A 10,373-nucleotide genomic window follows, 5' to 3' on the forward strand; every position below is an offset into this window, starting at 1 on the left:
CGCCCGGCGATTGGCCACACGCGTTCCCTAGCCTGAGCTCCAGGGCTCCTCTCAATTCGCTGCCCGGTATAGCCCCGCCCCCGAGGCCGGGCCCCAGTGGCTGCTGGGACTTGTAGTCCCGGTGGTGCGTCTGTCCCAGACCGCTGGCCGGCACCGCCTCTCCGGAGCCTGCCAGGACAGGGAGGGGTCGGGGGCGGGGCCTCGGGTGGGGAGATAGGCCGGGCTACACTGGGAGGAGAACGTAGGAGGCTAGGGGCAGTGGCCTGATCGCTTAGGAGGTGGGCGGACCGCCGCTGCGATGGGGGAGTTGGGGAGGGGGGCTGGGGTGTCAACCGAACGGGCTGTATAGCAGCTCTGGGGACTCGGAATCTCCTTCCTGTCTCCCCGGGGGAGAAACTGACGTCCGTATCCCCGCAGCCTGAAATCGGCCACAACGAACCCAGGTGCTTAGACCAGGTATTTAAGCAGCCGTGGTAGACTGCTTTCCCATTTGCACGTGGACCTCCTTCGTTGAGCTGGTGGGGCGAGGCAGAGAGCTGAGGTTTATAGATTAGACCTCCCAAAGTGGGTGGGATAGGGCGGAGGACCGGGTGAGCAGGTGGGGCTAGAAAGGTGTCAATCACACCACCTTGCGTCCTACTCACCTGCTCACCTCAGCGCAGAGCTGAGAATTCAACGGGAGATTCTAGCACAGAGCTGGGCCCATCTCTGCTGGTCTCCTGCTCCCGCCCCTCCCCCCACAATCCCACGCTTAGACACGAATGAACGAACTGCTGCCTTCCCCCTTCTCCATTACCTGTGAGACAGACTATATTTTCCAAGTCAAAATCTGGGACACCCGGCCTGACAGGTGCTGGTGAACTTGTGGGGCAGTATTTTTGAAATCAGACAGTCCCGGAAACCAAGACATATATTTACTGCTAAGACATTCTGGAGTTTTCCTATGTCCACCCCAGTCCTCTAGGTCTCCCGAGCTGCTCCCTGACCCTGACAGCTGCCTAGCTCCAGGAAGGAGAATCATGCGCTGAGCAGCTCAGGTGAAGGGGTCAGCCCAGTGTGCAGAGAATCCCCATGGCCGTGTCCCTGCCAAGCACTGGGGTCATACACTGTAACGATGTTGACATTCTTGTGCACAGAAACTCTGCCAAACCCTTCTCCCTGCAATCCAGTCATAGCCAGGAGGAGGGGGGCAGCTAAACTTGCTGCCCATGCCTGAACAAATGATCCCTGTTGATGTCACTTTCTGGCCCCTTCCCTTGGGCATCTTTTTGAAATAGCACTTCCTCAACTCCCCTCTCCTCCTGGTCATAAAGAGTCTTCCACTCCTACATGGAGTGAGCTCCACTCCTACCAAGAATCTCCCCAAATAGCATCAATCTTGGAGAAAGATCACCTCATCACAGCTAAAGAAACCATCTCCTATGAAGGTACTCCTTTTCTGGCCTTGGTGGATAGCAACTCAAGATCTTCGTGGGCTAGTGGGAAGATTTCAGTCAGGGGGAATCAACTGCGTAGCAATTATCCCTCTGGTTAGAAAGATACACTCATCCAAACAACAAGGTCCTACTGTATAGCACAGGGAACGATATTTAATATCCTGTGATAAACCATATGGAGGGCTTCCCTGGTGGCACAGTGGTTGAGAGTCCGCCTGCCGATGCAGGGGACATGGGTTCGTGCCCTGGTCCGGGAAGATCCCACATGCCGCGGAGCGGCTGGGCCCGTAAGCCATGGCCGCTGAGCCTGTGCCTCCGGAGCCTGTGCTCCGCAATGGGAGAGGCCACAACAGTGAGAGGCCTGCGTACCGCAAAAAAAAAAAAAAAAAAAAAAAAAAACCATATGGAAAAGAATATAAAAAAGAATACATATATGTATAACAAACACTTTGCTGTACAGCAGAAATTAACACAACATTGTAAGTCAACTATACTTCAACAAAATAAAAAAAAAAATACGCTCATCCAGAAACAGGCATCCAAGTAGAACATAAACTATAACAAACTTTGTATATCAACTTGACAATGTGGAGAAAAAATTTAAATGCACATGTCCTTTGCCCCAGCAATTCCACTTCTAACAATTTATCCTTCAGATATATTTGCAGATGTACATGTTTTCTTCATTGCTGTCTCTCCAGCACTTTGAGTGGGGCCTGGTACATAGTAAATGCTCAATAAATATTTGCTGAGTGATTACGTTCCCCATCTAGATGTTGTTGGACCCAAGTCTGACTAGTCCTGGGTAGGACAACAAGAAAGTAACTGTCCAAGGAGTGAGGGAGGAGAGGTGCTGGCCAGAGTGTCCATGAGCCAATCACTGAGGTTTTTCAGTTCTCTCAGTGGTCCCATTCTGGGCCTCTACCCCCAACCTTGCCCAGGAAGACTCCCTCATTACCTCACCATGCCCCCACAGAGGCTCCTCTGCTTCAAATTAATCAATCTGGGCCCCATCTTCTCATCTTTCTGTTCTGACTTAAAAGCTCTAAACTCTTTTGATTTTCCCTTTTGAATCACCTCCCTCCTCTTTTAGACTGGGCAGAGGACAGGTCCATGTCACTGGGTACCATCTCTGAGCTCAGGCTTTGGGCATTCTATCTCAGTTTCAGAAGGCTTAGACTACCTAATGACTCCCTCCTAGATTTTAATCCATTTTGGCTAATATTCATTGAGCACCTACTACGTGAAAGGCATGGGCGCTAGCACATACTCCTCACAGCGACCCCTTGCACTAAGTGTCATCATCATTTTGCAGATAAGCAACTGACCCTCTGCCACCAGGTCCCTTGCCTAGTCCACTACAACCTGCTGCAGGTGAAGAGGAGGGAAAGATAATCATATCCAGTGCATCTCCCCATTGGACGATAAGCTCCTCAAGACATGGGAATGTGCCTTGTTCATTATGGCATCCCCAGTGCCTAGCATGGGGCTAGGCACACATTAGGCACTCACTGTATATATGACTGAATATACGCTGGAATGAATGTGTGAATGAAAGAAAGAAATCATAGGGGGACAGTAGGGGGAGGAGGGAGGAGATGCAGCCAGGAGGAGGGTCTACGGGAGTGTGCAGTTCTAAATCCACCTCTCTCTTGTGACAGCCAGAGACAGGGGCTTACAGCAGAGACCCATCGTCCTCCACCCTGTGGAGAACCAGGGGGAGTTCTCACTCCTGCAACACTCAATTTTTTCCCAACACCAATTGGAGCCAAGGGCCTGTGTGCCCTGGAGAAGTGCCCCAGGGAGGGTCCACCAGAGCCAGCATCTGTACTCAGGAAGTATCTTCCAGCCAGACCAACCAATTCCTGGATGGCCTCTTTCTAGTCATCTCCAACTTTACCCTCACCCTGTCTTAAAAATTGCTGCTGCAATAGTTTCCTGTGAAATTCCCCCTTCTTTCAGGAAACTTTCCCCTAGGAAGGCAGTTTACCACTTTCTGTTCCAAGACAGAGCCTGCATGACTCTTCCCTAACAGATCACTCAGCCTTGACCTTTACTTGCCATGTTTTACCTTATCTCTGAGTGAATTTGTCATTTTTGCCTCTTGTCTCTCTTTGCGTTCCATTTTGGGGAATTCTCTCAAGGGCAGGTAGAAGGTGTACAGATAAGAGCTGTCAGGCTCCATCAGGGCCAAAGTCTCTACCCTGACACCAATCTTTTTTTTTTTTAATATTTATTTATCTATTTAGCTGAACCTAGTCTTATTTGCAGCACACGGGATCTTTTACTTGCAGCACATGGGATCTTTTAGTTGAGGCATGCGGGATCTAGTTCCCTGACCAGGGATCGAACCCGGGCCCCCTGCATTGGAAGCGAGGAGTTTTAACCTCCGGACCACCAGGGAAGTCTCCCGACACCAATGTTAAGAGACATCCTGGGATGTTTGGAGGCCTCGTCCCAAGCACAGGTTGCATTCTCCTCTCTCCCTCACAACTTAGGTGTTGTTGCAAGGATGCACAGCCCCTAGTGCTGCTTATTCAGGGCTCCTTGATGACAGATTCATAGAAAGTCAGAACCAAAAGAGACCTCAGAAATACCCTAGTCCAATTCTCTAATTTTACAAAGGAAATACAGGGGAAACTGAGGTCCAAAGAGGTGACCTTACTGCAGATGGGAAGGCAGATTGATGCAACTACTTTGGGGGACTTCCTTGGTGGTGCAGTGGTTAAGAATCCGCCTGCCAATGCAGGGGACACGGGTTCAATCCCTGGTCCAGGAAGATCCTACATGCCGCGGAGCAACTAAGCCCATGCGCCACAGTTACTGAGCCTGTGCTCTAGAGCCTGCAAGCCACAACTACTGAGCTCGTGTGCTAACACTACTGAAGCCCGCATGCCTAGAGCCCATGCTCCACAACAAGAGAAGCTACCGCAATGAGAAGCCCATGCACCACAACTACAGAAAGGCCACACGCAGCAACGAAGACCCAACGCAGCGAAAAAAAAGAAACAACAAAAAAAATTACTTTGGAAATCATTTGGCATTTATCTTATAAAATTAAAGAGTAACATACACTAAGACCCTGCAGCTTCACTCCTAGGTATGTACCCCGGAGACTCTCACACACATATGTGCGAGGACACACATGCAAGATTGTCCAAAAACTGGACAGAGCCCAGATGTCCATCAACAGTTGGATGGATGGATGGGTTGTGGTATATTCATACAAGGAAAAACTTGACAGACAGCAGGGGAAAATGAATGAATTGCAGCTACCCACAGCAACATGAATGCATCTCAAAAAACAAGTGTTGAGCAAAAGAAAGTAGACCAGGGGACACAGGTTCGTGCCCCGGTCCGGGAAGATCCCACATGCCGCAGAGCGGCTGGGCCCGTGAGCCATGGCCACTGAGCCTGCGAGTCCGGAGCCTGCGCGTCCGGAGCCTGTGCTCCGCAACGGGAGAGGCCACAACAGTGAGAGGTCCGCGTACCGCAAAAAAAAACAAAAAAAAACCCCCAAAAAACCCACACAGTTATAGTAGGATTCAACTCACATAGAGTTAAAACAAGCAAAACTAAATTGTATTATTTGGAATGGATACATAGGTGGAAAAACCACAGAGAAAAGCAAGGAAATGATTATTGAAAAAAAAAAGGACAGTGGTTCTTTCATTTCATATGTGTTTACTGAACTCCTGCAATGTGCCACATGCTATTCTGGGCACGGGAGCAACAACAGTGAATGAAACAAGCAAAGATTCTCACCCTGTGGAGCTCACATTTTATCAGCAATAAACAATTCATAAAATAAATAAAGAAGTTATAATAATATATTGGAAGGTGGTGCTATGGAAAAAAGAAAAGCACGGAGGCTCAAGAATTCCCAAATCAGGGAGGGATAAATTAGGAGGTTGAGATTAACATATACACACTACTATATATATAGAACAGATAACCAACAAGGACCTACTGTATATAGAACAGGGAACTCTACTCAATATTTTGTAATAACCTGTAAGGGAAGAGAATCTGAAATATATATATAGATATATATATATATATGTATGTATAACTGAATCGCTGTGCTGTACACCTGAAACTAACACAATTTTATAATCAACATACTTCCATAAAAAAATTAATTAGTTAAAAAAAATAAATGAATAAACAATTCCCGCATTGGAAGTTGAGGGCAAGTAGGTTGCAGTATTATAGAGGATGGGCAGGGTTAGCCTCATTGCAAAGGAGAGATTTGAGCAAATGCATGAAGGAGGGGAAAGTGTCAGTTAAATGGTGGGGAGGCAGTATTCCAGCCCAGTCCCAGGCCCCTTGGAGCTGAGAGAACAGGCCAAGAGAAGGCCCTAAGGAAGGAGTCTAGCTGGTGTCTTCCTGCATGAGGAACAGTAAGGAGGCCAGGTGGTTGGAGCACGGGGCGTGATGGGGAGAGTAGCTTTTATTCTGAGTGAAATAGGGGACCACTACAGGGTTTTAAACAGAGTGCCATGATCTGAGTTATAATTTAGAAGGAATATTCTGACTCCTGTGTTGAGAAAGAAGGGGGCAAGGGTAGAACGTGGAGACCTAGTTGGAAGGATCTTGCATTAATCCAAGAGAGAGACCATGGGGGCTCCGACCAGAGCAGTAACTGGAAAGGTGGTGGTTACCTGGGTAGGGGTGGCAGTGCAGGAGTGGCGTTGTGATTGGGGAGGGGCCTCACAGGGAGTTACCTGTGTGATGAATGCATGGGTGTTCATTTTATAATTATCTATTAAACTGTACATGTTTCATTGATGTTTCTGTACCTATGTTTTAATTCACAGTAAATGAGGAAATAAATAAGTAACATAAGGAGACAAGCTAGTAAATGGCTGGGACAGGTTGGGATCCAATTCCAGTGCCTTTTACCCTACCAATCCAACCCAAGACACATGTCCCAGCTCAGTTCCCCTATATCCTGGTGCTGTGGCTTGGGGCAAACCCTGTCACCTCTCTCAGGCCCAGTGTTTCATCTGGGAAACCAGGAAAGTACTGCCTGGCTCCCTCCCTCCCTTGGGTGCTGTGAATTTCACAGAGTGTTTTGTAAACTGCCAAAAAGCACATGTTACTGTTGCTGTTTTATTGAATTTTTTTTTTTTTTTTTTTTTTTTTTTTTGTGGTACACAAGCCACTCACTGTTGTGGCCTCTCCCATTGCGGAGCACAGGCTCCAGACGCGCAGGCTCAGCGGCCATGGCTCACAGGCCCAGCTGCTCCACGGCATGTGGGATCTTCCCGGACCGGGGCACGAACCCGCGTCTCCTGCATAGGCAGGCGGACTCTCAACCACTGTGCCACCAGGGAAGCCTGTTTTATTGAATTTAAAAAAACATCTTTACTGATATATAATTGAAGTACAATAAACTGTACATATTTAAAGTGTACCATTTGATGAGTTTTAACACATGCATACACAATGAAAATGTTACCACAATCAAGATAATACACATATCCTTTACCCCCCAAAAGTCTCCTTCTACTCCTTTGTAATCTATCCCTCCCTGCCCTATACCTCCAAGTTCCCAGGAGACACCGTTTTGCTTTTGGGCAATACAGATTAAGTTTGCATTTTCTAGAATTTTATATAAATGGAATTATATAGTCTTTTTTTGTACAAATTCTTTCATTCAGCATCATTACTTTGAGCTTTATCCATGTTATGCATGTATCAATAGTTCTTTCCTGGCCTTCCCTGGTGGCGCAGTGGTTGAGAATCTGCCTGCTAATGCAGGGGACACGGGTTCAAGACCTGGTCTGGGAGGATCCCACATGCCGCGGAGCAACCAGGCCCGTGAGCCACAACTACCGAGCCTGCGCGTCTGGAGCCTGTGCTCTGCAACAAGAGAAGCTGCGATAGTGAGAGGCCTGTGCACCGAGACGAAGAGTGGCCCCCGCTTGCCACAACTAGAGAAAGCCCTCACACAGAAACAAAGACGCACACTGCAAAAATAAATTAATAAACTCCTACCCCCAACATCTTTAAAAAAAAAAAGTTCTTTCCTTTTAATAGCTGAGTAGTATTCCATTACATGGATAAACTACAATTTGTTTATCCATTGACCAGTTGATGGCTATGTTTCCAGTTTGGGGCTATTACAACTAAAGCTGCTATGAATGTTCCCATAGAGCTTTGATTTCTCTTGGGTAGATTTCTAGGAGTAGAATGGCTGGGTCATATGCTAAGTGTGTTGAACTTTTTTAGAAGCTGCCAAACCGTTTCCTAAAGTGGTTAAACCATTTTACATTCTCACCAGCAGTGTGTGAGAGTTCTGGTTGCTTAACGACCTCATCAACCTGGTAACATCAGTCTTTTTCACTTTAACCATTATAGCGGGTGTGTAGTGGTGTCTACCTGTAGTTCTTTTTATTTATTCATTTATCTGTTTATTTATTTATTTTTGGCTGTGTTGGGTCTTCACTGCTGCGCACGGGCTTTCTCTAGTTGCGGTGAGCGGGCGGTGGTTTCTTTTGTTGCAGAGCACGGGCTCTAGGCACGCGGACTTCAGTAGTTGTGGCACACAGCCTCAGTAGCTGTGGTGCACGGGCTTAGTCGCCACGCAGCATGTGGGATCTTCCCGGACCAAGGCTCGAACCTGTGTTCCCTGCCTTGGCAGATGGATTCTCAACCACTGCGCCACCAGGGAAGCCCCGTACCTGTGGTTCTTAATTTGTATTTTCCTAATGACATCGAGCATCTTTTCATGTGCTAATTGACCTTCCACATATCTTCTTCAATGAAATAACTATTAAAATCTTTTGGTCATTTTTTAATTTATTTGTCTTATTATGGAGTTGTAAGAGCTCTTTACTTATTGCACTTACAAGTTCTTTGTCAGATAGATGTTTTGCAAATATTTTATCCCAGTCTGTGGCTTGCCTTTTAATTTTCTTAACAGTGTCTTTTTGAAGAGCAAAGGATTTTCATTTTGATGATATCAAATTTATTTTTTTCATGTTTTTTTGCTCTATTATTTTCATCTATTTTTTTTATAGTTTTATAATTCGACCTCTTATACTTAAGTCTTTTGAGTTAATTTTTGTATGTAGTATGAGGTAAGGGTCAGATTTTTTCTTATTTTGCTTTGTTTTGGCATATGGTCATCCAATTGTTCCAGCATCATTTGTCAAAAAGATTATTCTTTCCCCCATGAGTTTCCTCAGCAACATTAATTGATCATATATGTGTGGATCTATTTATGGACTCTATTCTATTCCATTGATTTATATATTGATCTTTATGCTAATGCCATTACTGTAGCTCTAAAGTACGTGTGTCCTCATCTCCCTCACAGGCACACGGAACTTTGAATAACAATATCACTTTGTGTAGTCATTATTTTTTTTTTGGTTTTATTTTTTAAAATTTATTTATTTATTTATTTATTTTTGGCTGTGTTGGGTCTTTGTTTCTGTGCGAGGGCTTTCTCTGGTTGCGGCGAGCGGGAACCACTCTTCATCGCAGTGCACGGGCCTCTCACTGTCGCGGCCTCTCTTGTTGTGGAGCACAGGCTCCAGACGCGCAGGCTCAGTAGTTGTGGCTCACGGGCCTAGTTTATCCACGGCATATGGGATCTTCCCAGACTAGGGCTCGAACCCGTGTCCCCTGCACTGGCAGGCAGATTCTCAACCACTGCACCACCACAGAAGCCCCGTCATTATTGTTTTATGCAACTCTCTCCCTGGTTAGACAGAACTCTTCCAGGAAAGAAATCACGTTATTTTTTTATATTGGTACTAACGGTATTCTTTTTTAAAATTAAACTTAGTTTGAGATAATTACAGATTCATATGCAGTTTTAAGAAATAACACAAAGACATCCCACGTACCCTTTACCCAGTTTCCCCCAATGGTAACATTTTGAAAAACTTTAGTGCAATAACTCAACTAGAAAATAGACACAGATCTTATTCAGGTTTCGCCACCTTTACATGTACTCATTGGTGTATAGTTGTGCGTAGTTAAGGGTATCTTTTTGCTATTTAAACCTTAACAATGATTTTTGTTTGTTTGTTTTTAGCTCCCCCTATGAATACAAGGCTAAGCCCTCATAATCTCGTTGGTGTTGGAAGTTGACGTTCCAGAGTAACGTAGTAGAGACTTCCCTGGCAGCGTAATGCTTAGGAATCCGCCTGCCAATGCAGGGCACACACTTCAATCCCTGGTCTGGGAGGATCCCACGTGCCGTGGAGCAACTAAGCCCGCGAGCCACAACTACTGAGCCCTTGTGCCACAACTACTGAAGCCCGCGCACCAGAAGCCCCTGCTCCGCAAGAAGAGAAGCCACAGAAACGAGAAGCCCACGCACGGCAACTAGAGAAAGCACCCCCCCGCAGCCCAAAATAAATAAATCTTTAAAAACAATATGTAGTAAATGCAGGGTGTTTATTGGAACCTAGAAGAACCTAGTCCACCTTTTTTGGGGGGAAGTGGTGGTATGGGGAAGGATATCAGGAAACGCCTGGAGCGGGTGAGGGCCTGCCAGGTGCTCACTAAATGTGTCACATTGAAGGTTAGTGTCCTTAGGTGCCTGGCCCAGGGTCACGCAGTGAGTGTACACAGACCTAGCACTCCGGCTCCAAAGCCCAGGGCTCTCTCCCTCTAATAGTGGTACACGTGCACATATCCTTGCCACGAATGCCTTACCCCTATTTGGAATTCTGCCCCCGACCTTCTTCCTGTTTTCCTGACTGTAAACTCTGAACGCCACGCAACGCCGAGAAGAACCGATGTAGTGTGCAACAGCCAACATTACAGAGCGCTCCCGCCTCGCGGGCGCCTTGCAGCCGCTGGCCACGAACTCCTCTCGCCCCGCTCAGCGCGCGGCTGCCTGGACGCATGCGCACGCGGGCAGCGGTTGTGCCCGGGACTCAGCCTTGCGCGCGAGGGGCGGGGCCGGAAGCA

This window comes from Tursiops truncatus, chromosome 20, assembly GCF_011762595.2.
Source record: "Tursiops truncatus isolate mTurTru1 chromosome 20, mTurTru1.mat.Y, whole genome shotgun sequence".
Lineage (NCBI taxonomy): Eukaryota > Metazoa > Chordata > Mammalia > Artiodactyla > Delphinidae > Tursiops > Tursiops truncatus.